This window comes from Neomonachus schauinslandi, chromosome 6 (assembly GCF_002201575.2).
Source record: "Neomonachus schauinslandi chromosome 6, ASM220157v2, whole genome shotgun sequence".
Classification (NCBI taxonomy): Eukaryota; Metazoa; Chordata; class Mammalia; order Carnivora; family Phocidae; genus Neomonachus; species Neomonachus schauinslandi.
The window spans coordinates 139123820-139138011 of NC_058408.1; the positions used below are offsets into that span (position 1 = coordinate 139123820).

Genomic DNA, 14192 nt, shown 5'->3' on the forward strand with positions numbered 1-14192 from the left:
CATGGTACTGCAGGATGTTAAACTTATGTCTTAGGAAAGACTGACCTCTTGTGGCTATTTTTAAAAGAACATTTTTTAAAGTATTTAAAAGAAGATTTCGTTAAGGATTAGTATTAAGGATTTCAGCTGCTTATTGTAAAAGTAAGATTCCTGGGGACGAATTTCTAAACAGTTTTTATAAGTATCTGTGATTAAATATTAATTTTAGACTACATTGAACAGTTTTAGCTTACTTAAATATTTGGCTATAAAATCATAAATTTTGTCATTGTGGAATTAAATGAAGAGGAACATCTAGTTATCCATATACTTACCTATCCAGCGCTTACTTTGTGCTAATTGTATTTACATGTTGAGAGGTTGCTTTGTGGGCATGCTAGTCCTGTTGATTGAGGTAGCGTTGACTCAAGAAGTAGGTAATCTGAAGTCACACGGTCACATGTTGTTGTACAGGATAGCAGCAGTAGGTCCTGTCAGACCTAAGTAAAAACCAAAGAGAACGTGCTCCTTATATGGTTGTAGTCATCATTCTTTAGATGACTTTTAAAAAAAATGTCACTAAGTATGCTGAGTACTTGTTTAGAGGAATTATTTTAGGCTTTGTATAAATTATGCCCATCTTAAACCCATGTTATCTCATTAAAAAAATTAGTTACTCTAACACAGAATACCAGTGATTTCTTATTGAACTGAATTTGATTACCTATTATGATTATGACAGAGACAGATTTCTCTGTGTTCTTTAATTATAGGGGCATGTATTTTATCAAGTGGCTATTTTAATAGTTTGTGACCTTTCTTCTCCTAAAAAGTACCTCAATGCACCTTTTTTTTTTTTTTTCATTTTAGTCTTGAGACTAAAATAATGTCTTTTTCTATGGAGAGAATGGTACATCAGGAATATATTTAAATTTATTTAAATTAAGGCCTGAGAAATAGAAGTATAGCTCACACACACAGTGTTTTTCAAAGTGGTCTTCAACTGCTCTCAGTCTCCATCTCATTTCAACAGTCTTGAAAGCAAAGGAATACATTTGTATGCGATTCTCTATGAACATCTCTGTCCTTTTTTATTCTTTACTTTTTTTTTTTTACTAGTTCTTTAAAATGCTTTATTTTCTGGGAGTATATAATATCTGACTCAAATGTTATCTTTCATTTTTTTAGCTTTTGTTGGCCTTTCACATTTTATTAATCTTGTCAGTAGTGCCTCAAGTCAAAGAAAATTGCTGACTCTTACATATGTCTATAAGCAATTGGAAACGGGGTAGCAAATACTGGGTATGTTCACTTTTAGAGCAAAGTGATAATATGAATAGTTCCATATATATACTCACAGAAACATGTATATATTTTTATACATACCTTTTTTATAAATATAAAATGTACGGAAATCAGACACATTTTTATACCACTATTCTTAATAGTTAAAGAATTGATCTCTGAACTGATGTGAATGTTTTGAGGGTAGAGTGGTTGGTGGAAGTGATATTGTGCTGCTTTCCTGACAGATGGTGTGCAGTTTGGTTTCTTTGAGCTTCAGACCTGATCCTTGATTCTGTATTTAAGGAAGTGTAGCTTAAAGTAGCTGGAGTTATTACCAGAAGTGTTCGGGGAAAAATGATGTTTCTATTTAGATACGTAGAATGGGGAGGAATCATTGAGGGGAAAATGAGAAAGAGAAATTTGTTTCTAGGGCATCTGGGGAATGATCAAAGAACTTGAGATATTTAAAAATGAAAGCCTAGGAGGCAATCTGTGAGATTCAAAATCTGGCAGGTTTGTGTAATGTGTTATTTGGAATTGGATTCTTTGGGTTAAAAATAACAGATTGCTACCTCCATTATATTTTATTCTTTTATGTTGGTTTATTTTACTTACTTTGTTTGGTTCTATGCTAGTATAAAAAAAAAATAAGTGTTGCTTTCTAGAAACTGAGATTTTATTAAAGAGGACAAATGCGGAGGGGAAGCCCAGCTTTATGTTAAGTTTTGGATTCCCTTCCTAACATTTCTGTAATGCTTGTCCCACCAAGTCTCCATGTCTCCTTTTCTAATTTAGTTTTTTATGGGCACCTCCGAAGACTGCTGCTCACCCATCACCATACTTTTTCCTCCCTTAACTTTCTCTTCTTTCTTCCTTAATCATCTGCTATCATCTTTTTATACTATTTGAGGAATTTTTCCAAATTACACAGGAGTTTGTTTTAATGGTATATGGTACCATCAATGTCAACTGTCTCCCCTTTCGAAAGCACTTAGAAAACCCAAAAGCTGAAATAGTAAAGAATAAAGAAAATACAAAGTAGCATGTTGAAAAGCACACAAGTTTGTTGTATAATGTGTTATTTTGTCATAATGTATGGTTGTCAAAGATGACATATACATATTAGATTATTTAAAGCATGGGGCCTCTGTGGGCTCATTTGCTTCTGTGATGATTTTCACTTAATAAAATTATTTAAGTTCTAATAAGTCACAGGAGGGGAAAAGGCAACTTTAAAAAGCAGTTTTCTTTTTAAGATGGCTTCCAAACATTGAGACAGATGAGGAATTTTTAAAAGACATCAAAATCATGATATAACAAATTGAGTTTATGTTCATATGTAGAGACTGCAGTAGAACATTAATTTTCAAAGCAGTCTCCAAGTTGTAGTGTTTCTCCCCTCCCCCCAGGCCATCAATTCCGTAATTAGAGTGGCTCCAGATTTCTGTCTTTTACATAAATTAAACAAAATCTGAATCACTGGAAGTCTTTGATTATAAGCAGAAACAGTTCTGGCTTACTTGAGCAGAAAGAGCACTTATTGGAAAGTATGGCAGAGACAGTTGTTTCCCAGAGTTCATTCTTCCCTTGTTTTTAGCGCATGGCCTTCCAGCTACGTACCACATTTCTCAGCCTTCCTTGCAGCTAGTATGGCTGTTGTACTAAACTCAGGTTCACAGGACACGAGTGGAAGTGCTGTGTGGAACTTTTAGATCATTGAGATCTTTCCAAATGGTGGTAGATGGCAATAACTTTAGTAACCAGTATTACTTGCCCATTTGCCTCTAGAATGTTTCATTAGGGAGAAATTAACTTTCAGCTTATTTAAGCAACTTAGTTTTGATTCTCCTAACCTGTACCCTAACAAAATACAGAAGGATCCCCAGTAGCTCTGAAGAGAGATGAAAGGCTGGGAGAACCTTGGTTGGAAAGGGTCAGGTACAACAGAAAGATAGGTGAGTAGGTTCACAGCTACCTGAAAGCCACAGGAGTGTTTGATTAGGATATTCATGTCACCCCACTGGACGCTGGGATCGCACACTGGCATCCATACTGTGCATACTACATGCTTCAGGCATGGCTGGAAAGAATTCTGAATGATTCCTACATCTTTGTATCACTTGTGAGGATTCAAAGTCCTGCTTAGTAGCATCTGTTTGGCTGAGGTCTTACTCATACCTTGCCGCCTAGAGATATATAAATAATTTAACTTTTCTGATTTATGTAGTGGGAAGGGATCCTGTTTCTGAACAGAATTCACACAAGAGAGATTTTCCCAAACAGGAAGGGGGTTGAAATAATTGGAGTCTCTCAAACAAATATAAAATCCCAATAAAATATTTAAAAATATAGATTGTTGCTTTAATGGACAAAGAATGGGCTAAGTAGTTCTCTTATGTCTACTCAGAAAAACTTTGCAATGTGGAATAGATGGTGGGAGTAGACAGGTTAAAAAAATAAACCCGTAGGTTTTAGTGTCTGATTTTTTTTCTTAATCCATTACACAAGACTTTTTCCCCTATTTTATAGAGATGAAAACTAAGTCACCGTCTTTATATACAAGACCATTACTTAACCATTTAAAAATTGTTCCTGTGATGTTCCTTTCCTATTCCAGAATGTTCTGCCTAATCCTATTGTTTAATCCTTTTAAATGTCTTCAAGATATTCTTTATGTTTTCAGTATTTCAGTTCAGTTCAGACATGATTCTCAAGGATTGGAGTTTGTTGTTTTAAGCCTTTAAATTATTGATTAAAAGATAATATCTAAATATATAAATCAGAGAATTTGATAGTTTTATATAGTGCCTCTGATTCTTTATTTAAACTCATACTTTATTTGAACTTATTTCAGTTTCTTTCATGCCTCTTTGTCCCTTACTATTTCACGGCCTTTCTTATTTCTGAATAAGAATCCTGGAATACCTTACCCCATTAATATTCTAAGACCAGGTCAGATCCTCTTGTTTTATGCTTTTATAGGACCTTACCTTTTTAATTTATAGCATTTATCACATTTATGTATGTGTGATTTTTAATTTTCTTTCCTATTGGAGTATAAGCTTCATGAAGTGAAGAATGATTATGTTTTGATCATCTTTGTGTCCCCAGTACATATTATAGTGCTTGACATGTAGTAGGCATTCAAGTTTTCTGTTGTTGCTGAATGGATTATTATTATTATTATCTTTAATTTAAATTTTACTTAGTTAACATACAGTGCAGTATTGGTTTCTGGAGTTGAATAAATGAATTAGACGTGTATTAGTTTGCTGGTTTAATGATATATAGACATTCAAGTATATATGTTTTGGAAGATGAGTACTATAGTAAGTTATGTTATATACTTAATTTATAAAAAATAATTTTAAATATTGAGAAAAACAACTGAATTTGAGCATGTGGTTCTTGGATTCTTTGTTTTGTAGTTATTGCAATCCTTTGGTTTTAGATTTTAACATTTGCCAGTAGGTGGCAGTATTGACTACCAGAACATACACTTAACCTCTATGACTTCATTCAAGTTGTAAAAACTTGATAATTTTGTTTGTTTTAGAAAAATATAAAATGTTTTAATTTTTTTGTTTGTTTGTTAAAGATTTTATTTATTTGACAGAGAGAGATACAGCGAGATAGGGAACACAAGCAGCGGGAGCAGGAGAGGGAGAAGCAGGCTTCCCGCTGAGCAGGGAGCCCGATGCGGGGCTTGATCCCAGGACCCTGGGATCATGACCTGAGCCGAAGGCAGACGCTTAACGACTGAGCCACCCAGGCGCCCCTAAAATGTTTTAATTTAAACTCATGAATATTTTATCCTGAAGTGTGTTTTTTTTCCTGGGTTAGTCATATAACATACTAGGACGTGCTTAGTTACTTTAGTGTGTAACTGCACATCAGAGTGTAGGTTGCACCTTGAAGAAATTCACTGGATAGATTACATTTTCTCTATCTAACTATAATGACAGGTAATATACTAAATTGAATTCTTTTCTTTTAGTTCATCCTTCCCGCTAGTAAAATCAGCAGATCTGACTTTTTGCAAGTCAATAAAATTAAGTTTTTATTCTTAACCTACTTGAATAATTGACTGTTTAAAGGTAGCATTGAAAATGTATATATATATATACACACACATACATAAATATAACAAGATTTATTAACTAATTCATTCATTTGAGCATCTACCAAGTGCTAGTCACTATTCTATGCCTTTCGGATACATCATGGAACGAAGAAGTCAAGGATCCTTGTGTAGCTTACTTACATTCAAGCTGGGAGAGACAGGTCATAGACAATAAACATAATATACATGTTATAAGTATAGTATATTAGAAAGGGATAAGTGCTATGGAAAAATAGAGCTGGGAAAGACGGATAGATCTGGGGATGGGAGTTACAATTTAAAATAGAGTGGTCAGCTTAGGCCTTATTGAGAAGGTGACATTTGTGCAAGGACTTGGTACAAATGAGGGAATTAGCTATATAGTAACTTAGGGGAAGAATATTTCAGGCAGTTGGAACAGTCAGTACAAAGGCCCTAAGGTAGAAACATGCCCGTTGTGTTTGAGGACCAGCCAAAAGGCCAGTGTGCCTGGAATTGAATTACTGATGGGAGATTAGTCAGTTATGAGCTCAGAGAAGTTACAGAACAGGGGAGAGGATTGAGGATATGGGGTTAAGGGGTTGTTGGAGCAGTGGAGGTATGTGAAGAATGGAGCCAGATCAGCTAAGCCTTAGCATTGGGGACCATTGTAAGGATTTTTGACTTTTACCCTAAGTGAAATGGGGAGCCATTGAAAAATTTTGAGAAGATTGATATAATCTGACTTAGTTTTAAGGTTCCTTTTGGCTTCTAATTGAGAAGACTGGAAGCATAGTACCAGTGAAGAGGTTACTGCTATAATTTTAATCCAGATGAGAGGTGATAGAGTGTGGGCAGGCAGTGGAGGGGAAAAGAATGGCTTGAGTGATAAATGGAACTTTTAAGCAGGGTTAGTAAGATTTGCTGATGCATCGGATATGGAAGGGGGTGAGATAAAGAAAAGAGTCAAAATGACTTTAAGATATTTTTAGACCACAGAGTAAGATGGAGTTGTTATCAACTGATAAGAAGAAGAGTTTAGGAGGAAAATTAGTTTGATTTTGGTATGTGAAGTTTGAGATGTCTTTTAGACATCTAGGAGGAGATGTTGAAGAGACAGTTGGGGCTTAGTGGAGGAGATCTGTACTGTAGCTATAAATTTGGGCCTTAAAAATATTAAATTGGAAACTATTGATGGCACTTAAAGCCATGAAATCAGATGAGATCACCAGGAAAGTGAGTGTAGAGAGAAAATAGAACAGACTGAGCTGTGAGTCACAACACAATTCACGGGATATTGTGCTAGACATATAAGTTCCTTCCTTATAGAAGCTTACCTGATGTTGAAATATTTACAAGCACTTATATTAGTGTCTCTGACTTAGATAAGTAGAATAAACAAATCCCGCTCTCAATCCTAGCTAACTCTGTATCTATCATTTTCAACTAATCAGAACCAAAGTCCATAAAGCTTTGTTTTAAACCTCCCATGACTCAAAATAATACATTGGAAAACACTGTTCTTTGCTAAAAGGACAGTTCCTTTCTATATTATAATTGCATCATTGACCTAAACTGAGAGAACCAAGTATTCTTGGAACAGAACAGTGTAATGATTACCACTCACACAATTCATTGCTCTATAAAATTAAAATATTGCCAAAACAGCTGTGAACATTTAATTTTAGTATATGTGCTGCCAAAGCAAGCACAGCTGTGAACATTTAAAACACACTAAAATTCATGCCTGGCCTTTGGAGTTTAATGGGCCTAGAAAATGTTTAGAATACTTTGGATACTGAAACAAAATCAGATTTTTCAATGATGTTAGAAGATGACTCTTATACTCTTGTACCTTGTTTTGCCTTTTATTTGGAGAACTTCGGATTCAGTATACATACTAAGTCATAAAATTATTTCTGGAATGATTACAATAAGTCACATACACCTCTCTTAAAATCTCCCTTCTCAGCATATTTCCCCCTTTTCTGTTAGCAATCCAACTTCTTTTTGGGAAATTGACTTTCACTTAGTGAGAGTAGTCTTGATGGGATGATAAATCCAGATACCTGCCTATTCTAAACTTGATTTTTTAGCCTCATTTTGAAATTCTCTGAATTTCCCCAATAATTCCCATTTTTTCCTTAAGGTAGCCAAAATTAGTTTCTGTGGCTTACAACCAAAGAAATCTAGCTGATACACTATACCAGAGATACTATTAGAAGGCATATAGTGTGTGTGTGTATGTGTTATATATTTCTGTTATTAGATTTAATTAAAATACCAAAAATGATATTTACAATATAGGGATATTGACAGAAATTTGGCTTAACAGTCTGCATTTGGTACAGTTCAAAGTTAGCATTTATTTAGTGTTTTTAATTGAGAACTGAAAAAAGAAAATAAATATAATTTGGCCCTTTAAATCTATACCACATTAGTAGTAAAATACTTTTTTCATGATGACTTAGATTAAATATGAATTAAAAGTATGAGCTAAAACTATATCAGGAAGTCCAAAATTCTAGAGAAAGATTAATTTTTCCCCTGGAAATCGCTTACTTGACTGGATAACTTTTTGGTTTCTTTTCTTGCTTTAAATGATACAGAGAGTATCAGAGTATCAGAGGTAGTTCTTGTTTTTAGAAATTAAAGCCTGCTGTTAAGTTATTAATCAGTAAGGAACAATTCATGTCCCTCATTGTTGGGGGAGATCAGATTTTACTGCTGGGTTTTCCTTTCTCCATCTTTGTACATAGCAATTACAGGTTTTCTAGTAACATGGAAAATTTGTATATAAATCTATTCATAATTTTGGGACCTTTGGGGAATTTCTGTTTCACCCATTTGAAGACTTTAAATTTTTATCTTTCTTTATATGGAAGCAAAGTTATTTTATAAATTTTATTTGTGTAAAACAAATATATTTTTTAATATTGATTTCCATTATAAAATCAGGGATAGGTTCCTTTAGAAAAAGTTTTCCAGTGCAAAATAATTAGAATACTTTGGAAAGGAAGAAATGTAGTTTAGTAGTCTGGAATTACTTTGGAAGAACTTAAAAAAGTTTGCAGTTCTTTCTTTCTTCTAGGTTTTATCTTTGCAGTTTTTTCTCAATTTGATTTCCCTGCGATTAGAGGAACTTTTTTTTGGAGAGAGAGTGGGGTTGAGGTGGGGAGGGCAGAGGGAGAATCTCAAGCAGACTCCCTGCCCGGGGTGGAGCCTGATGCAGGGCTAATCTTGAGACCCTGATTTCATGACCTTAGATCATGGTCTGAGCCAAAATCAAGAGTCGGATGCCTAACCGAGTGAGTCATCCAGGTGCCCCTGGGATTATAGAAATTTTTTACTTGTAATTTTCCTTTTTTCTTTGACATGTATATTTGTAATATCTCATGACACTAGGCTTTATTAACATAGATTGCCTCAAGTATACTTAGTTTTCTTATATATGAAATGAGGGGATTGACTTAATAATAAGAATAGGATTACTATAAGGGAGCTTTTGTTTTACTATTGATTATTAAGTATAATTTCATTTTATCTTCTCAGAATCCTATGCTCTTCTAGGGATAATCTGAAGCTTGAAGAAGTAACTTGTCCAAGGTTTCATATCTAATAAGTCGGAAAGCTAGGCTTACTTCACAGCTCATACTTTTAATCTTTTATAGCTCTAAGGTTATTTCCATTCATTCATTAAGTATATAGTGAGGCCACTCATATAGGGGTTGTATGCCATGTTAGGAATTTTTCATTTTGTTTGAAGTGTGATGGGAAACCATTGAAAGATTTTGAGTAGGAGAATGATAGGAGTGAATTTATATTTTTAATCACTCTGGTTGCGTTGTGGAGAGTTGAATGTGATGAGAAGGGAACCAGAATGGAAATAAGGAAACCAGTTTGGAGACTGTTTTTCCAGATAGTCCAGGTGAGTGCATGGTGGCTTGGACTAGGGTGGTGGTTGTAAAGGAAGGAATTGGTGGTTGGTGTCTAATAGAAAGTGACCAAATTAAAAGATGTTTATAACTGGTAAGGTGCAGACACTCAGACTCCAGCCAGTCAAAGTGGATGCTGGCCTTAGGACTGGAGCAAGATCCTGGGTGGGCCGTGCTGTGCCAGGCATCACGCCTTTAGTTGTTGACTGGAGAGGTTTGGATTATCTCAGGAAGGGGCCAGGGGAACTGGGAGGGAAGGCCAGGTACTTGAGGCAGCACCTACTTACATGGAAACCTTTCCATATTTTAATAATCAGAAAGGCTGTATGCCTGCATACCTAATAAATGTCTGTCCAGGATTTGTTGATGGATTGGTTATGGAGTGTGGGGGAGAGATAGAACTCAGGAATAGCCCCATGGTCTGTGCCGTGAGCAGTGAAGTGAATGGAAGTGCCATTTACTGAGATGGTAAACACTGGTGAGGGAGCAGATTTGAAAGGGAAGAGTTAAGATTTTAGTTTTGGACATGTTAAGTTTGAGATGATTATTAGACATCCAAGTGGAGATGTCATGTAGGTAGTTTGTCTTTGAATCTGGAATTCAAGAGGGATTGTGGGGCTGGAGATACACATTTGGGAGGGATCAGAGTATAATTCTACTCTCTGTGATTGTAGAATAGCCTTTTTCCCTCAAAAATCTCTCAGCAGCCTTTACTAGTGCCTAAAGTTACAGCATTAGAAATTCATTTATGCTCTTTGGATTATTAAATGACACATAACCTGTGGAAAAGGAAGCATATTAAATCTTTATGAAATACCCACAGTAATGTGAATTAGTTTATTACATCCTTTTCAAGACAGCTGAGGTCTGCATACCTTGAGGAGTTTCCCATATTGATTGAGAGATGTTATGCAGGGAGAGTTAATGCAGAGATGTTGTGTAAGGGGAATGGAAATGGTAGATAGAGGATTTTTCATCGATATACTTTTATAAAAAGGGAATCTTCGGGTGCCTAGGTGACTCCGTTAGTTAAGGATCTGACTCTTGATTTCAGCTCAGGTCATGATCTCAGGGTCATGAGATTGAGTCCTGCCCAGAGTGCAGCCTGTTTAATTTTCTCTCTCTTCCTCTTCCCCTCCCCCACCCTCAAAAAAAAAAAATAAAAAGGGAGTCTTGGAGGGCCTTGAATGTAGATATCAATATTAGATTTTTAATGGATGATGAAGCCTCTGTGTATAGTATGTTCTTTATAGTTGTGTTTTAAATTAATATTCAGTTTATGAAATTACATTTTTTAAAGATTTCATTTATTTATTTGAGAGAGAGAGAATGAGCAGGGGGAGAGAGATAAGTAGACTCCCCACTGAGCAGGGAATCTGATGTGGGACTGGATCCCAGGACCCAAGATCATGACCTGAGCATAAGTCAGATGCTTAACTGACTGAGCCACCTGGGCACCCTATAAAATGACATTTTTAATCATTTTAGTTATAGAATGCAGAAAGCTACAAATTAAGATATCTAATTTTCCTTAAACTTTTAAGCCATATTCATAAATCTCATTCTATTTATAAACTTACTCATTTAGAACAAAATAAAGACAATCTATAGAGTTTGGCTATAGACCATTCCTTCTAATAATTCTAGAGGTTAGTATAAGATACAGTAGCAACAAAGATAAGAAGAATTTTGATTGCTGTTTTGTGTAGAAAATCAGGTATTTTAGATTACTGAATAAAATTTAAAAAGCCTCTAGAATCCTGTTTTTCTGTATTAATAACAATATGTAAATAAATTAATAAATGTAGTTATAAGTGTTAGTTTCTTGATGTCTTAAAACAATACACATTTATTAATCTTTTTCCATTCTGAGATAAGAAGTGGGAAGTCTGTTTCACTGGGCTAAAATCTCAGGGCTTGCAGGGTCACACTCCTTCTGGAGGCTCTAGGAAAATATCTGTATCCTTGACTTCCAGCTCCTAGAGCTGCAGTTCCTAGGACTTTTCCCTTCCTCCATCTTCAAAGCTTACAGCACAGCTAACTTCAGTGGTCATATAGCTTTCTTCTTCTGTAATCAGATCTCCCTCTCTTGTAAGGACACTTGTAATTGTATTTACAGCCTGCCTGGATAATCCAGGATAAACTTCCCAGCTCGATTCCTAATTTAGTCATACCTTCAAAGTTCCTTTTGCCAGATAAGGTAACATTACACAGGTTCCAGTGATTAGGACCTAGATTTCTTGGGGTGGGAGAGCATTATTTAGCCTACCACAGACCTGCTCTGAGATACTTTGCTTTAGCAAAAGAACAGATTTCATAAACATATTACTGCTTTAAATATAGTTCTGACTCTCAAGAGTTTTACATGCTGTTAATTCTCTATGAAGCTCTTTGTCGAGTAATACCCAGGTATTATATAATATATATATTATTTATATATATAAATGTATATATTATTTGTATATAATGGAGCACTGGGTGTTATACACAAACAATGAATCATGGAACACCACATCAAAAACTAATGATGTAATGTAGGGTGATTAACATAACATAATTAAAAAAAACCTTCAAAGTTCCTTTTGCCAGATAAAGTAACATTACACAGGTTCCAGTATTTAGGACCTAGATTTCTTGGGGTGGGAGGGCATTATTTAGCCTACCACAAACCTGCTCAATAATAGCTGGGTATTACTTGACTGCTCCCAACCCTGTGCCTTAGACTGTTTTTAAGTTTTTATTTAGAAAGTTTTAAATTTATGGAAAAGTTGCAAGAATAAGAATAGTGCAAAGAATATCCAAGTGCCCTTTACCCAGCTTCACCTGTTGTTAACATTTTACCCTATTTGCTTTATTATTCCTGACTCACATGATTTAAAATAAATCTACATTTCCTTTTTAAGAAAACAAGATACAAACATTCATACCAATGGATATATTACTTATATATAACATCCATATGATCTCATTTCTCTTCAGTTTAATTAGAAATTGGTGAACTTTGCAGGCCATATGATCTATGTTGCAAGTATTCAACTCTACTAGTATAAAAGCAGTCAGAGGTGATACTTAAATGAATGAGCATGCTGTGTTCTAATAAAATTTTATTTACAAAAACAGATAGTGGGCTGGAGTTTGCTCATGGGTTGTTGTTTGCCAACCTGAATTAAATGAATTCTAAGTGATTTAGAATTGGAATTAAAAAAATTTTTTTGACAACAGTATGTTTAAATTTCTTCAGTTATCAAGGAAAAGTTTTCAGAGTCTTTTCACTCAGAAATAGTAACATTTTCTGTATCTGATTTAAAGATTATGTCATTATCAAAGAAATAATCTAGAATGCTACCTAGTTTGTACCTGAAAAATACACTCATAGCATGTAAGCATTGAAAAGGACTTTGAAGATAAATAAATGAATGCATGGGTGAGTGAACAAATAAATAAATGGAAACTGTATAGGTTAATGTTTCTCACATCGGGTTCTGTTTGGAAGTTTTCAAATTTTGTGATTCAAGATAATCTAAAACTTTTTTTTTTTAAAAAGACATTCTTTAATTTTAATTATGTTATGTTAATCACCATACATTACATCATTAGTTTTTGATGTAGTGTTCCATGATTCATTGTTTGCGTATAACACCCAGTGCTCCATTCAATACGTGCCTTCTTTAATACCCATCACCAGGCTAACCCATCCTCCCACCCCTCTCCCCTCTAGAACCCTCAGTTTGTTTCTCAGAGTCCATCGTCTCTCATGGTTCGTCTCCCCCTCTGATTTCCCCCCTTCATTTTTCCCTTCCTACTATCTTTTTTTTTTTTAACATATAATGTATTATTTGTTTCAGAGGTACAGATCTGAGATTCAACAGTCTTGCACAATTCACAGCGCTTACCATAGCACATACCCTCCCCAGTGTCTATCACCCAGTCACCCCATCCCTCCCACCCCACCCCCCACTCTAGCAACCCTCAGTTTGTTTCCTGAGATTAAGAATTCCTCGTATCAGTGAGGTCATATGATACATGTCTTTCTCTGATTGACTTATTTCGCTCAGCATAATACCTTCCAGTTCCATCCACGTCGTTGCAAATGGCAAGATCTCATTCCTTTTGACGGCGGCATAATATTCCATTGTATATATATACCACATCTTCTTTATCTATTCATCTGTCGATGGACATCTTGGCTCTTTCCGTAGTTTGGCTATTGTGGACATTGCTGCTATAAACATCGGGGTGCACATACCCCTTCGGATCCCTACATTTGTATCTTTGGGGTAAATACCCAGTAGTGCAATTGCTGGATGGTACGGTAGCTCTATTTTCAACTTTTTGAAGAACCTCCATACTGTTTTGCAGAGTGGCTGTACCAGCTTGCATTCCCACCAACATCTGTCATTTCCTGACTTGTTAATTTTAGCCATTCTGACTGGTATGAGGTGGTATCTCATTGAGGTTTTGATTTGGATTTCCCTGATGCTGAGCGATGTTGAGCATTTTTTTATGTGTCTGTTGGCCATTTGGATGTCTTCTTCGGAAAAATGTCTGTTCGTGTCTTCTGCCCGTTTCTTGATTGGATTATTTGTTCTTTGGGTGTTGGGTTTGATAAGTTCTTTTAGATTTTGGATACTAGCCCTTTATCTGATATGTCATTTGCAAATATCTTCTCTCATTCTGTTGTCTTTTGGTTTTGTTGACTTTTCTTTTGCTGTGCAAAAGCTTATCTTGATGAAGTCCCAATAGTTCATTTTTGCCCTTGCTTCCCTTGCCTTTGGCGATGTGTCTAGGAAGAAGTTGCTGTGGCTGAGGTCGAAGAGGTTGCTGCCTGAGTTCTCCTTTAGGATTTTGATGGACTCCTGTGTCACATTTAGGTCTTTCAACCATTTTGAGTCTATTTTTGTGTGTGGTAT

At 35.3% G+C, this 14192-nt stretch overlaps 1 protein-coding gene across 1 annotated transcript in view; it reads left to right on the forward strand.

Moving 5' to 3' along the window:
- ATRNL1 (attractin like 1) overlaps positions 1–14192 on the forward strand; it is an 814868-nt gene that overhangs the window by 47864 nt on the left and 752812 nt on the right. The gene's annotated exons all lie outside the window — the stretch shown is intronic.